The following is a 21,686-nucleotide window of genomic DNA, read 5'->3' on the forward strand; positions in this document are numbered from 1 at the left end:
TGAGAAAAGGAAATAAAGAAGGGGGGGAAAAAGGGAAATCAGGGTGAAAATAGGTGGAAAAAAAGGAAGATAAGGAAAAAGGAAAAGAAGGGGAAAAAAAGAAAAGAAGGGGGGAAAAAGGAAAAGAAGGGGGAAAAAGGAAAAGAAGGGGAAAAAAGGAAAAGAAAGGGTGAAAAAGGAGAAAAAAGGAAAAGAAGAAAAAGGAAAAAAGAAAAATAGGGGGAAAGGGAAATGAGAAAAAAAAAACAGAAAAGGAAAAACGAAAAGACAAAAAAAGGAGAAGATGGAAAAAAGGAGAAAAAAAAAGGAAAAGAAGAAAAAAAGGAAAAGAAGGGGATAAAAGCTTCAGCTGCCCAATGTCAACAGAGTTGGAACGTACATGGAAGGACAAGAGACTTCTTTACACTACCTCTCCCAAGTATGAACTGTGGGCCATCCAGCAAGTTAAAATATCAAAATATATTAAATCAGTCAGTGGCATTTAACCTTAACATACACACACTCATGATATATGCACCAAATATAGATATTAAATATATACCAACCCCAAACATATGTTTCTAGATCTCCATCTATACACTACAACAAAGGAGAGCAGCCTCAAAGGAAAGGCACCAGCAACAGGATTCCTTTTCCCTATGGAAAGCTTTTGCCATTTGGGAGACACACACAGCTCCCAGCATATTCAAATAGTGTACATATAATAAATATTGGCGTGGTCTCCAGGAGCACCATCAAAATCAGACCTCCTGGACGTGTGGAAGAGTCACAGGACAGCAGACAAAATCTGTCAGTGGGGTTACTAGTGCTGGCAACTGTTCTTAGTTCACATTCACAGTGAGAGGTGCTCCCTGCTTAGCAAAAAAATTGTCAGAAGGGACAGGAAACCGTTTCAGTGCCCAAAAAACAGAGCCTCTGGGATGGAAGGTCACTAAATAAGACCGATTACTTCGTGGCACTTAAGTCTCCGAAGGGGAATCCAGGAAAACAGTGCTGGATCTGGATCAAGATGCTCCAGTGCCAGGAGTACACTGGGATATTGTTAATGGGACACAGGGAACTCAAACATAAATAGTGAGCGGGATTTTCCTTGCGTTGGCTACAATACATATGTTTGTTCAAGAAAAAAATAGCTGGAGCAAGAAGACATGCACGTCTGGTGTCGAAGAAAAGCCTGTTTGTGTCAGATACAGTGGGGAAATTGTTCCAGAATAGTTCATCTTTAAATGAAGATCCCCCTAATAATGCTGCCAAGGTCTGTGGCACTTGGGTTTTTGGCTGTGGAAGTGCTGCAGCACAAGTAAAATCTGCCCTGGTCTGGGCTTTAAATGTGGATATCTGACATTTCACTGTGTTTTCAAGGATTGGTTCAACTTCTTTGTCACTAGTGGTGCCATTGAGCCTCATCCTCCCTGCACCCAAGAAAAGTGGCCACAGTTAAGGCAAAGGTAAAAAACCAGGAGTTCAATCCCAGTTCAATAAACAGTTCGGAAAGAGCAGCATTTGTTGAATGTTCAGAATTGGATTCTGGGTCATAATCAATAAACACAGCTGGGAATAAGAGAGTTAAAATGCTTCCCATCTTCATCCTTTGTTGACTAAGAATCCACTCATCCCTACGTATGTGCCTGTCCCGCCACGGCCAGGGCAGTGATGTATCCTTAGGGCAGTGTCACCCCTCAACCTCCCCACACTCACACTGCTCCAACACCTTCTACAATAAAAGGGAAAGACTCCCTTCAAAAGCCCGAGTTTTGGTCTTTATGAGCCCAGAAATGCCTGTAATTCACTACCAACATTTTTCACTCGTGACCTCTCCATTCGGAGTTCCCGATTTTCTTCATTACACGTTTCTAATTTATCACAACCTCAAGTGCTTCCAAAGCCTTGCACGTTCTGACACAACCACGGGCAAGGTATTCCAAGGAAACCTCTGAGCTGATTCATATTCTCTCCCCTCTGACACCAGAGGTTTATGTGATTTAGGAATAACAGAGTTGCTAAAATTAATGGCTGAAGGGCAAGGCATTCTCTTTGTCACATTATATATAATGCTCTGGTTCAGCAAAAGAGTAGCTGGATTATTTTGATTCTTTACTCCTAGTTAATTACAATTAAAAGTAAGACTGTAATTACCTTTCTTGTAAACTTTGGCCTTAACTGCTGAGCACAGCAAAACAGGAGGAGGCTTGGTTAACCTCAGTGGAAAAAAAAATAAAGGTTTTCTTCTGAAATAGCTGGAGCCTGGGCATTCAGGGGGAACGTTCCTGGGAGGGTGAGACAAAGGCAACCCAAGAGCCAGAATCAGACAGATCATTTATAAACCAACAAAGCTTCAGGTGGGAGGGAAGGGGGGGGAAAGGACTCGCTGACCCCCCGGCAGCTCAGGGGGACACACCGTGTTTCCCAGGGCTGCGATTTTCAACCAAGAGAGCTCAGTGCAAACCTTCCCCTGCTTCTACTTCTCACTTTTTATTTATTTTAACAGTTCACTGCTATTGTTTGCCTGGGGAAAGCAGCTGCTCCCCGTGCCTGCTGCATGGCTCTCCAAGGGATTCCCTGTTTCCCTCTATCCAGGGCAAACCACCCACTTTGTCCTGGCTTTGCCGATGGGATCTCGGGGTCCTGCGCTGCCCTAAGACTTCCAGTCCCCATTTTTCAAATAGGACCCTTTTTTCTCTCTTTGACTACAGAAGAGGCATCTCCAGGCATTTCTAACACCAGCAAAAGGATTGTCCTGGGCACACACAGAAGCTTTCCAGACAAACAGACGTGTCCCACTCCAGGTTGTTCTGTCCCTGAGCAGCCCCACGGAGAGGCCGCTCGTGAAGCTGCAGAACTGGCCTGCCAGGAAAGAACAATCCATAGGAAAGGGAGACTATATTTTAATTCTATGGCCACGTCTGTGCCAGGCCCAGCCCAGCCTGGAGCTGAGTGCTGGCACCAGGAGGACGCCCAAGGGCTCCCACTGACCCCACCAGACGACGACAAACGTGCCATTGTGGCTCCGTCGCCTTGGGACACACGGACGGACAGAGGGGAGGAAGGAGGGAAGGAAGGAAGGAAGGAGCTCTGGAAGACAAAGTTGTTCTTTGGACAGCAATTATAGATATTTAGAGATCTCAATTAATAGCCACAGGAGGAACTTTTGATTTCGCAGCGTGTAATCACTTCCCCACCCACGATCCAACGCTGGAGGTTCTGGGGAACACAGTTAAGCCCTGGAATAGCTTAACTCTGTCATAAGCACCATTATCTTTTATTATTATGGAGAATATCTAAAATGTAAGTCCGTTAAAAATTCCATTTCTCCAGAATTAATTAATTTTTCAAGCGTTCCGTTTCTCCGGAATATTTTCTTTGGTGAATTTTTTTAAATCTTTACAAGCATTTGTCTATAGGGTTTAGTAATAATAAGTGTAGGAGGAAAGAAACATAAAATAACCCAAATCCCTGCCCAACAAATGCTGCTAGTACATAAACTTTATAAATACAATGTTGGCAGATTCCGATATATAAAAAGGTAGCTAAAAAAAAGTAAGAGCCATAAATAATGCCAAGTAATAAAGGAGGTGAATGTTTTTGTTATTAGATTCTTTCATTGTATAAATCTGTTTAATAAGCTGGCTAGGAATCATTGATAGAAAACAGACTGCTTGTGGTGTTACAGATCAACCTGTTCTAAATGTTCTTTCCTACGCTCTGTGCCAAGCAATACTTTTTACAAATACAATTTAAAAATTGAACGTTCTTTCATCATGCAAAGGGAGCAAATGGCACTAAAAGTCAGGAGGCACCTTTTGAAGAAGGCACGACACGTGTCTGCATCAGCAAAGCACAAAATCTTTGTTTTCCAAGTGTTTAAGTCTGCTTGCTGTGATTCAGAGTAATTAATACCATACATCTGATTCGTCAAATGTGATCGGTGGATGTGTAAAACTCTTGATTTAGAAGCCTTATTTCCCAACATGTGTGTATTTTTGGAAAGCCCCTATCATATATTTTTCTTCAGAAGTTCATGTAAAAAGTCTGCAGTAACATTGCACTGTAATGAAAACTAAATGTTGTGAAATGTTATTGAGGTCAGCGATGGGTTTGTGACGTTAATCTCTGTACACTATTGGTTCTCATTACTGTGGGGTATTTTTGGTTTTCATTATTCCTGGAGGAAAGGACAGAAAAAAAATCAAGATGCTGTAACCCAAATAAGGAAAAAGGAATAAACACTCAAACACAAAAATGAAGATGATAATAAGAAAAAATAAAACCCAACCCTTTAGGGTGTTATTGGATAATAAACTGCTGAACCTAAAAAACCACCCCACATTAAAATGTTAAAATGCAGACAGGCTTTTGTGTGTTATTAGCACACAGATATCCTTGTTTCTGCTTTACGTTTTTTTATTGCTGCATCGAGTTCGAGCACAGGTGGTTTAAGAGTGCAGCTCTCAATATCCTCATAATCATTTCAGGTTCTGCCCCCAGTTCTGATCTGAGCCCAAACAGCTCCAGTTTCAGTGGCTCCCCAACTTTGGGAACCTCATTCAGTGATTCACCAGCTGGTGCTCAGGAAGACACTGAGGTCTCCAGGAAAGAGCCCATTCTCAGACTACATCAGAAAGATAAATTATATAATCAAAACCAGAAATTATATCATCAGAAATAGAGATTATATCATCAGAAGTAGAAATTCAGACAGGATGTCTGAATTTATTTTAATTTACCATGAGTAGATTTGTACCCAGTGGTACAACTCAGCTGCACTGAGGGCAAGAGAGCCCCTGCCTGTGCAGCCACTCCCCGAAATCCCTGACACACACCTGGGCCAAGATTCCCTGTGCATCACATCCACCCTGCCAGGAAAGCCCTCGGCACCTGCCCAGCTGGGTCCTTATACTGTGTCCCACCACGGCCCAGCAGCGAGTGTGGAACAGGCTCTAAAAACTGAAATGCCCCCTTTTTCAATTAACAGCCTCATCTCTAACGAGGTGCAGATTTATCAGAGGGAGCCCTCGGAGAAAGTGAAGCAGACAAAATTCTCAGCAAACACTGAGAGTCAAAACCCCCTCTGCCCATCAAACTAATGAGGTGTGTCCAAGCCCTGAGTGCTCTGGGAACGGGACACTTCCAGCTCTAAATCACCACTTTAAATCAGCCTGTTTTGCCGTGACTGACTGTAGCCACCATCTGTGGCTACTGTGCCACAAGGAATTTGCCGGGGGTCTCACCCTCACTCCTGTGGGATAAGGCACATGCCATGGTCCTCCCGGCACCCTCACCCTGGGGCTGACCTGGCTCAGGTGGAAGTGGCGGATCAGGCGCTGACCCCACACCTCCAGCGAGGCAGGACAGCTCCTTTCACCCTGTTGCAGCGCCCCGTGGAGACCCAGAGACCTCGGGGTGCTTCAGCTGCCACTTTCACAGCTCCCACCGAGCTGTTTGACACGTAACAATGAGCACTGTTTATAATGCTCCCAGGAATGCAAAGATTTCCTGAAGTGCTGTGCACAAACATCATCATATAATCCCCCCGAGCTTCAAAGCCAATCCCAACAAGTAATCCCGCAGATAAACAAAGCTAAATCTCTATTTGCCAGCAAAAATAATGAGCAAACATTAGGGCTATCAGTGTATTGGAGGTCCCCAACCTTCCGAGGGAAGATCTCAACTGTCACCCAATTTGTGCTGTGAAGCCCAAATCTACTGTAAATGACAAAATCTAATTAAAACGAGGGAAACTGCTGCAGGTAAACCCTTCAGAGCAACTCTGCTAAGATTCATAGCTCTGCTAGTCTTCATTTCAATGAGCTGTTTGCAAACCTTGCACTCCCAGCATGGCACTTCACCCATGTGCCTGGCCTAAGTGCTTCTTCATGCTGTATAGAACAGATTTATAGCTCAGATCCACACTTAGGGTATACTATTGGTCAGGTTGTCTACGACATGCTCAGGATCCCTCTAAAATAACAGCATTAAACATCATTCAGCCTCAAGAGATACTGAGATGGGTTTAAGCTCTGTTGCAAAGAACCCCACACAGACACCAACCTATAGATTTACAGCTTCTTTAAGGCATTAACAGGAAAGAGGAACTCCACTTGTGTGACACCACAGCCATAAGGAATGGACATCCCTGAGGGAAAAGGAACTAAAGGAACTACAGAGGTGTCACTCCAACAACTGATCATCACAGTTGCTACAGTGGCAAGGCAATGAGGAGATAAATCAGGTGGTTGCCAGAGGTCTGCTGAATAATTAAAGGAAGCAGCACACTGCAAAACAAACAAAGTTTTCATTTCTTTCCAGATACTTGCAGTGCAAGATAGTTTAAATCCCGACCCGGAGCGCTCGAGCAACTTTGTGCATCCCCTCAGGATGGACAGTGTGGATAACGTTCCTCAGTGGAGAAACCACCACAGAATCTGCTGTATTTGTTTCAAGATTTTCCAGCTGATGAGACTAAGAGCCTGTGTGAAACACAACCAGGACACAGCACTCACCCAAAGCATTGCTGCACAACCCCCTCAGAGCGAGGTTAATTCTTTTACACCTTGTTCTTATCAGCATCGTTTCATCTTCAGGGTTTTTTTTTTTAAATTAACATCAAATTCCAATGACAAAACTAAATGCCAACCCAGGGCCAGAAAAAAACCATGAGCCACAGTGACTACAAAGCAATGGTTCTGCATCTCACCCACCAGGACAGCAAAGTTCTGGGTAACAGAGCACGTGCTCTTTCATTCTCACCCCCAGCCGAGCACGACTTCGGCGGGTTTCTCAGAGCATCCCTTAAAGCCACCCATCTTTTGAGGAAGATTCCTTGAAAACAGCAGTTTCCACTGCACTTGGTGGTTCACAATCAAAGCTCTGACTAAAGGCAGCTCTTGGAGGGACCATGGAAACCCAGCTCCAGCAGCTCCAAGTCTCTTCTCGCAGCGACGAGCGCTTGGGCGCCGTAAGCAAACAGCGGGAGCTGATGACGCGTCAGATATACGAGTGTTTTCTTTGTCAGCAAATGTTTGCTGACTGGGACTCCCCCTAAGCTGAGGTTTCCTCTTTTTCTTCCTTCAGATTTATTGATTGGAGCCGATAATGGCGACTCAACTCTTTTCTTTGTCGCCAACCAGCAGAATCAAAGGGGGAAACTCAGCGAATTGGTGTTGGTGGAGCAACGTTTGCCTTGAGAATACGAGGGTGGGAAGTGGCAGCGTGTTCAGGAAATTAGATGTCAAAACTAGTAAAAACATGTTGAAGTGGATATTAATGGAGGCTTAAATCACCCTGAAATTCTTGAAGAAATACAAATCTGTGTTACTATGAAAACGTAAACACAGTTGGAGAATAGAACAGTAGGGAAACTACTCTTGCCTTCTTATTATTAAATGAAGCTTAAACATTCAGTAAAATTAGGTACTGAACTACTCTAAACCCAAGGAAATAATGGAATGGAAATAATGGCTCTGGGTATCTTGGTCTAGTGGGAGGTGTCCCTGCCCATGGCAGGGATGTTGGAATTAGATAATCTTTAAGGTCCCTTCCAAGCCAAACCATTCTATGATTCCATGATTCAAGAGCCTCTGCTTTCATCTGAAATGGTAGTAAGTGGAAATCTAGGATTTTCTGCATAGTCTAATTATTTATTTATTGAAAAAATTTCTCCCTCCAAAACAATCAAAAAATGCTTTTACTGAATCCAAGAGCCAGATCAAATGGAAGGAGTATTGTTGCTGAGATTCAAGTTCAAGGCTCTGTTCTCCCTTTGCAGGGACCAAGAGCCTGACCCAACGCTCAGCAGACCTGGGAGCTGTGTGTAACACGGAGTTTTCCTTATCTCTTCCAGGAACAGCACAGTAGAAGGGAAGTGGAAAGTAAATCCCCACTTGCTAATCTGGTAAATGTTATAAAAAAGTGAAAAAAAAAATAAAAATCCTGATATTTGTCTGGTTTATCTCACTTCAAAGAGCACAGAGCAGGAGAAGGGATTTTGGAGATGCAGGGAGAAGCTATTTTTAAAAGCAGCCACAGGACTGTGAAATAAGATGTAGGTTTTGTGGAAAAAGCTTTCCAGAGTTTTTGGCTGTCCCGCACCTCCAAACTCGATTCTTTCAAAGAGTTCACACAGGGAATTAATGATAACTGACCATGAGACTTTGACAAAGATGTGATTAGGAGATGAGAGGCAAAAGATGGATGTTGAGGCTTCAGCCACCATCAGGACTGGCTGGTGCCCTCCTGCTTTTGTCACTCCCCTGCTGGCACTGATGTGCGGTTGTGGCACAGCTGGCAGAAGGAAGCAATGGGAGAAGGAAACAGAGAAAAAGGAGAGATTCAAAAATGGAAAGGGGAGAAGTGGTTTCACCAGTTGGTCCCACAGATGAGAGCACCCAGCTCCCAGCAGGACAGGGAGGCTCAATCCCTTTTCTCTCTGCAGCAGGACGGAGCTCGGGAAGCGCTCGGCGGCTGCGGCGCCTGGCTTCCAACAAAACAAACTTCAAAGCAAACTGAATTAGGCCAATGTCAAGAGCTTTCCAAAGTCTCACCCTTAAATCCTTAGTGCTCATAACTCTTCCTGAAGGAAAGCAGATAGTCAGGCCCGTGGATCCACGCAGGCACTGGAGACCTCAGTTAAAGGGACTGAGCCTGGATAAGCCCCACCAGCGAGTTCACGCTCTGAGAAAGGTTAATCTTGCCCAATTTTCCACACTGGGCAAGTCTGAGTGTGAGGAGTCCCTGGGAACAGAGACACTTCTCAGGAGAGGTTGCTCAGGGAAAGGGACATCTGAGAGTCCCTCCAGCCCTGACAGGGTGCAGGGTCCAGCACTGCCTTCCTTGAAGGAAAACTCCCATGGCACAAAAACCTTACGGGGAAAACTGTGTTAAAAACAGTCCCTCTTTGAAAGGTCTGCTGCAATTTAATTTTCACTAAAGCTCCTTTCCCAGTGCTGGACACACACACCTGTCCCTGGAGCAGCTCTTTGTGTCACACTTTGCATCCAGAGGTGCACAAAACCCAGCCATGAGCCTGCAGCCATCACGGTCTGCAAACAGCAGCAGGGTCCAGTGAAGAGGCTGCAAACATCTGGCCTTTCAGTTTGAATAAAATCGACTTTTTAAAATGTAAAAATCTACACTGAAGCCAAATCAGACATGCAAACATCTGACTAAAAACACCTCCTTACTCAAGAGCCAATTTGCACAGAACAACCCTCCACATAAACAGCACTGGAAGCAGCAAGGCAGGAATCAGAGCATCTCCCCTCCTGAGAACCTGAGAATCACAACTACACCTTTTAGCACTGAATTTGGCTCATTTATTCTATAAAACATTCGTTCCCAACCTGGCAGGGCTGCTGGGCACACTTCACACTGCAGCAGAACAGATCAGTCCTTAAGTCACAGGTTCAACTTGAGAACGAGGGCATTTGTTTTCTTGTCTGATCAAGGTCAAAACTATTAAAATACCCTTAGGTTCTCAGTCTAGTGAAATGAACTGGTAATACATTTGGCAAGTTAATCTGTGGATTGCCTTCTCACATGAGACCAGCTGTTGTGTTTCTAAGTACAAGCAGTATTTACCTCCAATAATGAAATGACTGAATATAATATGAAAAAAAAATAATCAGTGTTCCCTTGCCTACTGCACAGCCCTGGGTTACACTTACAGTCCTAATAAACTGATTTGTCAAACCCGTCAGGATCGAGGATGATCATCTGGATACCACATGAACTAAAATACATGTAATTATAAGTTGTCCATTTGTTCTCTTTTATCTCCCACATATCTCTCCTTTGCTCTCAGCTACGTGTGTGTGTTTATGTGCAACCAAGCATTTAGCTATGGGTCTAAAACCCAGGCTTTTATTACCCCTTTTACTGTAGTATAACACCAGAGAGTTCTTACTTCATGGAACATTCATGCAGAATAAGAATCTGGTGATGTCGCTTTAGTATTTGAATGCACATGGACACCCTGTACATCCACACACCTACAGTCAGATATAACATATTTCCAAACCCAAATACAGACTCAGCTCATCTATCAAACGTGTCCTATAGCTGAAAATTATGGAGTCAAACATAATTTGATTCTAGTTTACTTCATTTCCTAAACGTTAGTGGCTGCTTTCTTTCATAACATTTATTATTATGTAGAGGAGTAGATACAGGACCACGCTGCTACACAGGAACTAGTGTTTTACTTCTACCCCTTGAATCAGGATGTTAGAAAACACCAGAGGTGTATTGGTGAATATTTATAAAGGTTAAATATTCTCTTTTTCATGTACTTATACGAGCAATATTTCATAGTGTGTATTTAAAATATATATAGAGAGAGAATAAGGAATAATCTGAACAGACACATTCCATGCCTTGCAGAAACTCTGACAGAAAACCAGAGAGCAGGGCACAGAAAAAAATTATAAAGGAAGATGTGGGAGAGATTATCAGTGACAGGGGAGGAGGAAGAATTTCCTGGAAGATGTCAGTTTTAAGGAGGGATTTGAACAAATGGACAGCGAGCTGCTGGAAAAGGGGGGGGGAGAAACCTCAAGAAATGGTACCTGAGGGTGAGTAAGAAACCCTGAGGAGGAGGATGCCAGGGAAGGAAGGTGTGGAAGTAAAATCAGGCATGAAAATGAGCCTGGGAACAGACACCAGGACAAATAAACTCAACTTCTTTGGGACTCCAGCCCTCTTTAGTAAGAGGAGGAAGGGACTGGCATGTTATCCCAAGACTTCCTGCAGCCTGCCCTGGCTGGAATATTAAGACCAGTGGTTACAGTAATGAAGCGGTTTTACTAAAATTCATTAAGCTCATCAGACAAAATAAACCATTTTCATGAACTTGGGGTACAAAGCTGATTATACAACTCTACCTGAAGCAAATACAGACTAAATTCACCCCAAATACTCATCTGCAGGTGGGTTATTACTTCCACAAAAAAAAAAAAAAAAAATCAGAACTCCTTCCATGTTAGAACTGTTTCAGATTGCTTCTAAAAGCACTGGCTTAAGAGAGCTCCTTTTTAACATCTTTTCTTTTTACTGATAAAGATGTCCCTATACAGCATCTGCACAGAGTCATTGGGGTATCCAGTTGGTTTACAACATCCTGTTCAGATCAGCCATAAAGATTTCAGTGGCCACTGCAAAACAGCATCTCCTTTAAGATATTTAAGATATTCCTATTTATAAAGCTGTCAGAACAGCTCTGAGACATAACTGCCTGGTATTGAAGTCAGAAGTTGTTGATCTCCTCTACTGAGCTGCACCCAAGTGTTCCAAAAACAGTTTGGCTACTGGAGGAAGTTGGGATTTCGGACACTGAAATTACACACCACCGTAAACTTATCTAGAAGAGAAATGCCCATTGCTAACAACAGAGAAAAAAACACACTTTTTTTTTTTTTTTGTAGTAAGGACTTAAGCATTTTTAAACTTTACTTAAGATCCCTAAGTGCTCAACATGCCCCTGTGTTGTTCAATCAGAGGAGGGAGTCCTGTCTCCAGTGCAGCCAGCGATGGTTTTGCCAGTGATTTCAATACAGGCAGGATTTCAGTGTCTGGAGCACAACAGAGCCAGCAAAGCTCATGCTCATCACTGATCTGGAGGTTTTACTCCAGCAAAACTCCCAGGACTTGCATAAAGGTCTTTAGATTTGGCTCTGAAGCCAGGGAGTAAAAGTGTGATTTACACCAGCGTGGCTCTGCCACCTGGAGAGAACACTGGCTGCTGGGAGGGGACAGGAACCATTGCACAGGATTCCACACTCCCCTTCCCAATGCCAAGCCAAACTCCCACTTCCTACACACACAGCTCATTGGAGGGTTGGCCTTTCAATTCCTCCATCACACCAGTGCCAGAACTTTCACAAGCTTCTCCATCTGCAAGCCCTGCACAGACAAACATCAGATCGTGACAGCCACAAAATCTACAGCTAATCCACAGGGAGAAAGAATGGGGAATGAAAGGAAGACTTCAATCATTGAGAGGAAGTGCTAAGGGCAGTCGAAACACCTCTCAGGACTGGGCTAAAAATCTGCAATCCTGGCAAAGAGAGCCCTTCCTGGGAAATTATAAATCAGCTGGAACAGGCTGCCCAGAGAAGCTGTGGCTGCCCCATCCCTGGAAGTGTCCAAGGCCAGGTTGGACTGGCCTTGGAGCAACCTGGGATAGTGGAAGGTGTCCCTGGATGAGCTTTAAGGTCCCTTCCAAGCCAGGCCATTCTGTGATTCTCGGATGGAAGCCTCAGCATGGTGGTGTTTCAGTGACTGAGGCCCTGACTCTCCCCCTGCCTCGCTCCAGGCACAGAACTAGTCACTAAATCATGGACTGCATTATACAGTTCCTATGAGTTTCTTAAAAAGTCACTGGAGAAGATGAAATGAACTCAAGCTCTTTTTCTCAGGTGCTGAATCCCATCTGGGACGGATCCTGGCCCTTGGGCATTCATAAACACCCACATTTTTTTCCAGATATAATAACAGTTCACACTTATTGGCTCCCATATGGTCATTTTAAAACACTCAATGGAAATAGTCTTATTGTCAGTTTGTAAGAGGGGAGAGTGAATTCAACTACAGACTATGGGAAGTAGTGGCAAAATCACAAATAAAACTCCTGTCTTCTGACCTCTGGTTCTCACTCCTTCCCCCACACATGTGAATTTTCAATTATACACACCCCAATAAGAGTCTAAAAATCCAGGTTTTGGTCCATCTCCCTCCTCCCAGTATTGAAAACTCCCTGTGTTTATATACAAATCAGACTTGGAAAAGGTAATTTTCTAGTCAGAAGAAATTCCCTCTCTCAACATCCTGAGTGGGAAGATGGAAGCAATGCCAGCAGGAAAGCTGTGAGCTGCACAGGGAGCTGGGAGCAGGACAGGCCACTCTGGGCACAGCATCCAAAAACTGCCTCGAGCACAGTCACTACAGGGTGTCCCTAAATAGATCTTTTCCATGCCTGAATCCCAAGTTTCTCCCTACACCTTTCTATATATTTAGCTCATTAGAAAAGCCCCTTTTGCAGAGGTGCTAAAACAGAAAACCAGGATGGAATACTTCAACCCTGGCAGATAAACTGCGAGACTGAGCTCCCCAAACTTCTCCAGACTTCAAAGCCCCGCAGATATTGTTTAATCAATGATAGAGCTGCAAGGCCAGCTGTGTTCTTCTGTTTGTTCTTACATGCTAATCCAAGTTTACCAAAACTGAGGGATTTTGCATCTGGGGTATTTGGATTCAGGCCCACTCCTCCGGTAACCTGTCCTTGGCCTCTCCTTCCGCCTCTGTGTCACGTTCCATCCCTCTCTCCACCGTCCCTTGTGCTTTTTTAGTGCTGCTTCCCCTGTCAGGGAGATCAATAATTGCTTTGTCATGCTTAGGGACAAGACCTCTCTGCTCCTGGGTTCCCCTGCAAGCCCACTGTGGGTTTAGACAGGGCTGACATTTATAAACAGCGTCTGAAAGCTCTCTGGGCTGTGCCTTCATAAATCTCACGATATATCTCAGTTCTCTGCCGCTTCCTGCCCCGGGTTTTAGGCATGAAAACAACAAAGTGCTCGTAAGCTAATTATATTCAAAGCTGAAATATATGAAAAACTGAACTTTTCAGGTTTCAGAGACCCTTGTGCATGTCACCTTTGTCCCCAAACCAGCATCAACCTTTTCTCTGCACTGCTTCGTCCTCTGCTTCTTTGTGTTTTTACCACTTCCTATTTTATTTGTGAGAGCCTGAAGAGACACAAAGTACCACGAGAAGAAAAATAAAGCAAAGATTGGTGTTAGGTAAACAATGGCGAGGGGGTACAGGGTTGTTTGGGGTTGGCACTCCCCAAGAACAATGTTGTTTGGCGGGTGACTGTGTGGCAGGAAATAACCTTTGGGAGCCTGTGACCCCTCTGCTGCCACAGAGAAAAACAACCTGGTAAAACCAGGAGTGGTTCCTCCAAATTGTAATGATTTGCCCCAACGAGGGCTCTGTTGAGGGCAGGCAACCTCCACTCAGAGCCTTAAGCAGAAGAGGAATGTGTGATCGCCAGGTTTGGCTTTTGTCCCTTTTTTTTTTTCCCCTTTCTACAGAACTAGTCTAACAGAAGGCAGCTTTTTCTCCGAGTGTTTCACATTTTTCAAGCTTCAGTCAATTGTGCTTCTAAATCCTTTCAAGATCACCATTCTGGGAGCACAGCCTCTTCCACAGGTTGCCTCAGCAGAGAGGATTCTTTGTCATAAAAATGCTATTACCATTAGGGCGTGAAAAAAATACCCATTTCACAGGCTCCTGGAGTGCAGACTAATCTCTCCCCTATCCCGCCTCATCTCCTGGCAGAGGAAAGGGAACAGGGAGTGGGATCCAGCTCTCTGCTGGAAAGCTGTGAGGGTTGTCCGGCAGCTCCGGGTCCCAGAAACCTATCGTGGTTGGTTTCTGACAGATGGCTCCTGCAACCACGGCTTTTTCTCAGGGTGCTCTATCTGAGAGGAAGGAAATTGAGATTCCACCCCAAATCCCAGCACATAGTTCTGAGGATTCCCACATCTTCCAAGGATTAAGTCGCCACATGTACAGCCTAAAGTGCCCTGAGGTCCAGAGCGAGGCACAAATTTAGAGGGCTGGGTAGGAAGAACTGCTAAGAGGATACAATCCTTTGCAGTTTGTCCCAAAGACATTCAGGAAGGGGTTTCAGGAGGAGGAAAGAGATACAGCTCTGATGTGGGATGAAAGAAGGATCCAAAGGACCTGAAAGAGCATATCCTTGCTCAACAACCAAGAATAAAGACACAGCCTGTATCCACCTACAGAGCAACTCAGCTGTGGGTCTCCAAAGGGTTGGAGACTCCAAAGCCAGTATGTACAGGACAAACCTGAAGGAGAAAAGTGGATAAAGTTCTTCCCTGTGAGGGTGGGGAGGCCCTGGTACAGGTTGCCCAGAGAAGCTGTGGCTGCCCCATCCTTGAAGTGTCCAAGGGCAGGTTGGATGGGGCTTGGAGCAACCTGGGCTAGTGGAAGGTGTCCCTGCCCATGGCAGGGGGTGTGACTGGATGATCTTTAAGGTCCCTTCCAACCCAAACATATGTTTCTATGATTCTGTGATAAAGGTAATTGTCTCCTGTTTGAAAAAGCAAAACAGTGCTAAGGCAGAACGAGGCAAAAGCCTGAAATAAAAGTCACCACCATGAACTGGACTGACAACTTCAGGCCTTCCCAAAACACGATTATCTGGAGGGGCTTTTGGTCATGAGTTTGTTTTAAACTCTGCCACCAGGCCTGCCATCTACATTGCTCACAGAGAAAATATTTTATCCCCTACACAAACACACTGGATCCCCTTCAGCAGGACTTCTGCTAAGGGGAAGAGTAGGAAGGTTCATGTGCACCACATAGTGACTCAAAGCTCCATGTAGATTCTAAAATAATTTCCCTGCCACTTTCTAGATAATTTTAAAGCTAATTTGAAAACATTTAAATTATCCCCTGGAGAGCAGGAAAACAAAAGCATAGAAGAACCTGGTATTATCTTAAAAGACAACCGGTCAATATTTATTCCTAATTTAAGTCAAAGGCGACGTTTTAAACCAGGGCTGATGTATCCAGCATTTCTAGACCATCCTGACATATTTCTTCCTCCCACCCATGAAGGCAAGCTGGGGATGTGCTGGGCACACCAGCACTCATCCAGCCACAGACCACTGGCACAGAGGGGTGAAGCCCACGGGAAGCAGTCGGTGCTACCACAGCATGATCGCGCTCGTAATCCCGACGGGATAATCACAGATGTTGTGACCCACTTAAAAAATGAGTTCATTTTCCAGATATCCAATTTCAGTGGCTTTTTAGGACATTACCCCCCTGTAGGTTTATGGGCAAATGAGTGTTCAGCTTATTCTCCATCATTTTCTGCACCAGTAATGCTATGCCATAGCAAGTGTGAAATTAGGACATAATCTTTAAGCTGCCTTGTTTTCTGGATGATGGATACTTGCTTTGCTAATAACCCCAACCTTGCAGGGTTGCATTCCCTGGGAGCCAAGGCAGCACACGGAATTTCATGCTACCTTGCCAGTCACAAATGTGTGGGGGGAGACAACACCAGCAAATAACCCCCAATCTTCCACACCCCCCCAAAAAATGCCTTCTTAAATCAGTCACTTCCACCCAATCAAATCTTTGACACGGATGCAGCACCAAAGAGAAACCAGGGAATTTCAAAAGGAGGGAAAAGCGAGAAATCAAGAGGCAGAAGGAGCGAGAACACGTTTTTTTTCATCAAGTCATCCTTGTAATTGTACTCTGTGTCCAAACCAGGGGAAAATCCCGGTGTCCAGAAGATGCCAGGGATGGCAGGAAGCTCCAGTGGGAAAGAGGGAACCTCTCCCCACACTGGGGCTCATTTTTCACTTCTCCACATCCGTGTGACCAGGTGCCCAATTTAAAGTCAATCCCATGCAATGCTGAGGCTGACAGGGGTAGCCTGGATTTCCTAATTCTACCTATGCTCCTGCTTTTTTTTTTTTTTTTCAAAAAATACAATCGGCATGGAATTTTTTAATAAAAAGAGGAATCCCAAACACTTACTGTAACTATTTTGATTCTGCTTCTAATACAGATAAATTAAAAATGAAAGATTTGCTTGTTTGAGGGATTTTTTGCAGTCCTGGTTACTTCTTCCCCCTGTTGGGAAGCGACACAACCCAATGTGTTAATTCCAAAATTTCCTTTACACGGTATTTCTGTTGTCCTTTTAGAAGAGAAAATTCCCTGTAATTACTCAGAAAACCTGGTGATATTTGTTTTAATTGTGCTTCTCCTCTTTGAGTCCCTTTTCATGCAGGGCATTTTCGTAGGATAGCAACCACTGTAAGGAGAAGTGGGGAAAAAAACCCTGTATATTCCTAAATTAGCATTACCTTCTACCAGGGAGAAGATGACCTTTTCTTCCATAAATGACATGGTACTTCCAGCCAAAATATAAGTGATTTTCGATTTTGATCACAGTAGAGTAGAAATTTGGCCAACCTTTCCTCTAGACAGAGACATCACCCCTGCTGATACTGCTGTCCTCGGGAAGTCCATCCCTTGGAAAGCCCATCCAGGCAGCTTTCAGTCACTTCCCAGTAAAGCTACAAACACAAACTGTCACATGAGAGCAGGCATAAAGTCCCTCCCAAATTTCTTTTAAGAGTGCAAACTTAACAGTCCAGCTGAACTAATGAAGCAGCAAAGCTTTTAAAAATACATTTTTAAGCTGGACACGCTCCAGTGTCCTATTTCCAAATGCTGGAGTTCAACAGTTACTCGGGTTTAAGCAGTCCCAAACCAAACCAGTTTTGGCACACCAAAGTTTATAATTTTTAAACGTTCCAGTCTTTGCCTCAGATTTAGAAGTGTTTTGCAGCTTTCAGGACTTGGCTCAGGGGTGTCAGAGGAAGGGAGATGAAAGACAGTCAGCAATGCTGATGAACAGCCGATCCCAGAATCACTGCGGTGGGAAAAGACCTCCAAGATCATCGAGTCCAACCTTTGTCCAAACACCCCCATGCCCAATGAACCCTGTCATGAAATGCCACATTTACCCTGTTTTTTGAGCACTTCCAGGGGTGGTGACTCCACCACTTCCCTGGGGAATGTTCCCTGGATGTTCCACCCAGCAGAGATGACCAAAAGAGCGGCGACTTACTGAACCGCGCTGGACAGCAGGAAGAATTAAGGGGAAGAAAATTGGATTTTTTTTTCCCCCTTATAACTTGCATTTCACTTCTTCACACACCACAAAAAAATTCCAGAACCAGAGCGCTTCCCCTTTTTCAAAATGGCCTTTCTTGGAGGCATTTCCTCCCACCAGAAGGACACGCTGCGCCGCTTCGTAGCCGGCGCTTTTCATTCCCTCTCTTTCCAACCCAAACCACCGAACCGGTCATCGCTTCCCACTTCTCCCCAAACCACTTTCAGAAGGAAAAACACACACACAAACACCGGCTGAGCTTTCCCAGCGCTGCCTGTGGGTGGTAAGGAGGGCCCAGCCCGAGCCTTTTCCGTGCGAGGCGACGGCTCCGCTCGGCGAATCCACAGGCCCGTGGCAGGTCCTGCTTTTTCCAAAACGCTCTCCCCAGCTGCAGCGCATTACCCGTGGCAACTCTGCTTGGATCTTAAATGGGTTTTGAAGCCATGCTGTCAGCTGCCTCCATGTCACCCCACTATATTATGATTGAATCTCCTGTTCCTTTTATAGAGTTGTTCTCTCCTAATAAAACACGGCCTGCTGGTCTGAGCGTCGGCATCGCCGCTCGGGGCTCTGATAACCTCCTGCTCCGCTCCCTGCTCGCCTCCAAAGTGCACTTGGGAAGCGTTCACCCCAACCGGGGCCGGATCCTCAAACGTGCATCCAGCCAGCCCCAGAAAACTCGCCGTGTTTATACAATATCTTGACCCCACCCCCCATTTCTGGTTATTTTAAGAGCTCATACTTTGGAACTGGGCAATATTCCTGAGCACATGAAAGAACACACGGAGTACAAACAGCTATAAATGAATATCTGCAATTCATTGCGGCAGTCGCCTACAAAGGTGATACCTTCAAGCTGTTTGTCAGGGTAAACCAGCAAAAAAAGCTGTTACTTGTCAGCTTTTGGATAAGATACATTGCAAAACAATATTCATTTTCCCTGGCAAACGCAAGCCCCACGTTTTATAGGTGTGAACTATTTCCAAACTTCAAAACTGTACCGTAAATGAACTGTGAACGGGTAGAAAAACAGTTGCAAAGAAGCAAATGACTTCAAATGTGGAGAATTAAAATAATCACAGTTTATTTTTAATACGTTTAAAGACTAAAAATATTTTCACCTTCCATCCTACTGCATTTGAACAGGATCCATCAACAAGAGCTTATAAATCTGTTATTCTTAATGGTTTTCATGCCAATGTTGTGTTTAAAGTCATGAGACTAAAAGAAAAACTACATTCCTGGGGCATAATGCTGCACAGTGAAACAGAAATGCTTCGCTGAAATCTAACTTGACAACATTTGTTGTTAGGATTTCCAGGACTTTCATCAGGGATGTTTCTCAAAGAATCCTGTCTCGCAGAAATTGTTTTTGTCGTGGTAACAGACTTGACTATTAATGAGAAAACAGTAAGAAGCTTTAGTGTCCTAATGGATACTAAATGACCTGGAGGATCTGAAACACTTATGTGCAGGAAAAAAAAAATACATATGTGCAATTCCTTTGGCTTGGGGTATTTGTTAGCTGGGATGCAATGTATTAAAGGAGGGAACTGAATACATGTGGGAAAACAATAGTGGTTTACATATAAACAATATCATTAACTTTTGCAAGTCAAAAAAAATAGTATATCCTGCTTAAATGTGACTTTCACAAATCAGAAGAAAATCAGGTCATAATAATGGATGAATATGCAGTGCCTGGAAGCCTCTGTACGTCCTCAAGACAGCGAGGCTACGAGCAAACACTGACATTTGACACAGATACAGCTGTTTAAAATATGTCTTCATCCTACTCAGACGGAGATAGAGGCGGAATAAAATTCCCCCAGAATAAACCCAAAGGTTAAAAAAAAGCAATCTAAAACCAGATGCTGCGGAACGTGCAAAAATGAAGATGCAAATTTAATTTCGCAAAACCCGGAGAGAAATCCCCGCCGGCGTTCACGCTCGGTCCACCTTTAGGGAGAAGCCCTCAAAAGTTACTCAAAAATCAACAGCAATAAATATTTTGAAGGAGGAAAACTCTGTAAAGTCTATTCATTTTACTTTCTGAAATGGTGCAAAAATGTTACCTACTCCCTGTGCAGTTATTAGTCTCCGTAATGTAACATAACAGATACTTTCTAAATCCTTTTAGGCCTTCTCCCCCTCACTGGAAAGATCATCATTTTTTTATTTCAAAGTGGATTTAATAAAGAAAAGGAGTGCTGTTAAAGTAATACGTGAGGCTTTGACATTAAGCAGTGCAACCCTGCAGAGTCGGCAAGAACAGGGTCTCTAATCTCCAGTGATTTATAGAGGGCTCTTCCTTCATCTCTGCACTCAGGGAGGGCCAAAAAGTTTAGAGACAGGCTGGCGTCCCCCCTGCTCCACACGGCCAGCTCCTGCTGGCCAGGCTGCCGACACAAACCTTTAACCACTTCGCTGCTGGCTCCCCCTGCACCCATTAAAGGGCCTTTTATTTATTTGTATTTATAGAACAAAGTGATCTCAGAGTTAAGTAATGCCCACGGAGGTAAATGTTTATGTCTGTCATCAGAAATTTATAAGCAGAGGAGGGGGAAGCTAATAGGCAGAGAGGAAAGACCAAAACTATGCCGTGTTTGATGCTCCTCTGAGTAAGCTCTGAAAAGCTCCGAGGAGAAACACATCTTAATTAAAAACTTACAAATATATACAGTTCATTTTGAAGCTAAATAACTGAATTACAGACACCAGACAGCCTATTACCAACTGAAGAAGAATGTTTGCCTTATACTGGCTGAACGCTACGCAGAAGTTCAAAGAATATGTTTCCAAACACAAATGCAAGAAGCTATTAAGCTCTTGTCACAAGACAGAAATATCTCATTTGAATGGATTTCAAATTCATCAATTTTTTGAGGGAAATGACCAGTTCCTTCTGCACTGTAAAACCACAGAAGCCTTTGCTGCTCATCGAATAAATTAAACCTGAGTCTAACATGAACTCGGTGCTGGGAGATTTGCATCACCACCAGGAATTCAACTGGGTCAAGAGGATTAGAATAAAACTGAAGACATGGTGAAGTCATGCTCAGGCACCTTTTCCTGCACAGGTGACCCCTCTGAGTCCAATGGAAATTACAACCAGGTGCCCACAAAGTCCAGCAATGCTTTTCCCTTTAAGGTCAATGTACGTCTCTGTATCCCTTGATAGTCTCCTCTCTCCTTTCCCCGGATTCCCAGCAGTCCCAACACAGTAGGACCCCATATAAGAACACAAAAAATCAAACTAAAATTCACCACAATGTTAACAGGTTCTGCTGTTTCCCATTTGGAGGAACACACAGAGAAGCCACAAAACATGTGCAGAACCTCCCTGTGCTTTTCCAGACCCTTGGAGGTAACAGGGGCATCTTTTAGCTGCCACTCCTTGGACTGGAAACTTTCTGGTCAGATCAAGCTGCCCTTGAAAACTGAACCCTGCACAAACATGTGCTGGATGTTTTAGGTTTTTTTTTTATATATATTCACGCAAAATTACCCTAAAAGGTTGGGGAATGGGAATATTGACTTACTAATTCAACATTCATTAACCAGCATATTGCAACCTATACAATATATTGGCACTCAAGATGCATTATTTTAAAGCTTGCTGAATTTTCTTTTGAGTGATTGAGCTCATTCCTTACTCCTCCTCTTGCCGGTGAGGCTGAAATTCCCCTGTGGAGCTGTCTCAGGGATAAACTTGGAGATTAAAGTTGCTTCTGTGCGGACACTCTGCTCACAGGGCACTTTTCCTGTGTTTCCAGCAGCAGGGAGGGCAGGATGGCCAGGCTGGGAGCCCCAGGGCTGTGATGGGGCAGAGCACTGGGTGTTTCTGTGGGTTATTATTGAGGGGGCTGCAAACACTCATTTTTCTGTGCCTAAGAAACAATCCCCGAGTTGCAAAGGGAAACCCTTTATTTCATTTTTACCTTCGACTCCTTTTGTTTAATC

The 21,686-nt window shown here is 44.1% G+C and overlaps 1 protein-coding gene and 1 long non-coding RNA gene across 2 annotated transcripts in view; one reads left to right on the forward strand and one right to left on the reverse strand.

Moving 5' to 3' along the window:
* Positions 1-21,686, reverse strand: part of BCAS3 (BCAS3, microtubule associated cell migration factor) — a 316,591-nt gene that overhangs the window by 56,135 nt on the left and 238,770 nt on the right. The gene's annotated exons all lie outside the window — the stretch shown is intronic.
* Positions 6,179-7,868, forward strand: LOC108500532. The gene is made up of 3 exons (XR_001875878.1): positions 6,179-6,229; positions 6,307-6,534; positions 7,766-7,868. It is a non-coding gene; the product is annotated as an uncharacterized LOC108500532 (long non-coding RNA).

This window comes from Lepidothrix coronata, unplaced genomic scaffold (assembly GCF_001604755.1).
Source record: "Lepidothrix coronata isolate B3197 unplaced genomic scaffold, Lepidothrix_coronata-1.0 Scaffold91, whole genome shotgun sequence".
Taxonomy (NCBI): domain Eukaryota; kingdom Metazoa; phylum Chordata; class Aves; order Passeriformes; family Pipridae; genus Lepidothrix; species Lepidothrix coronata.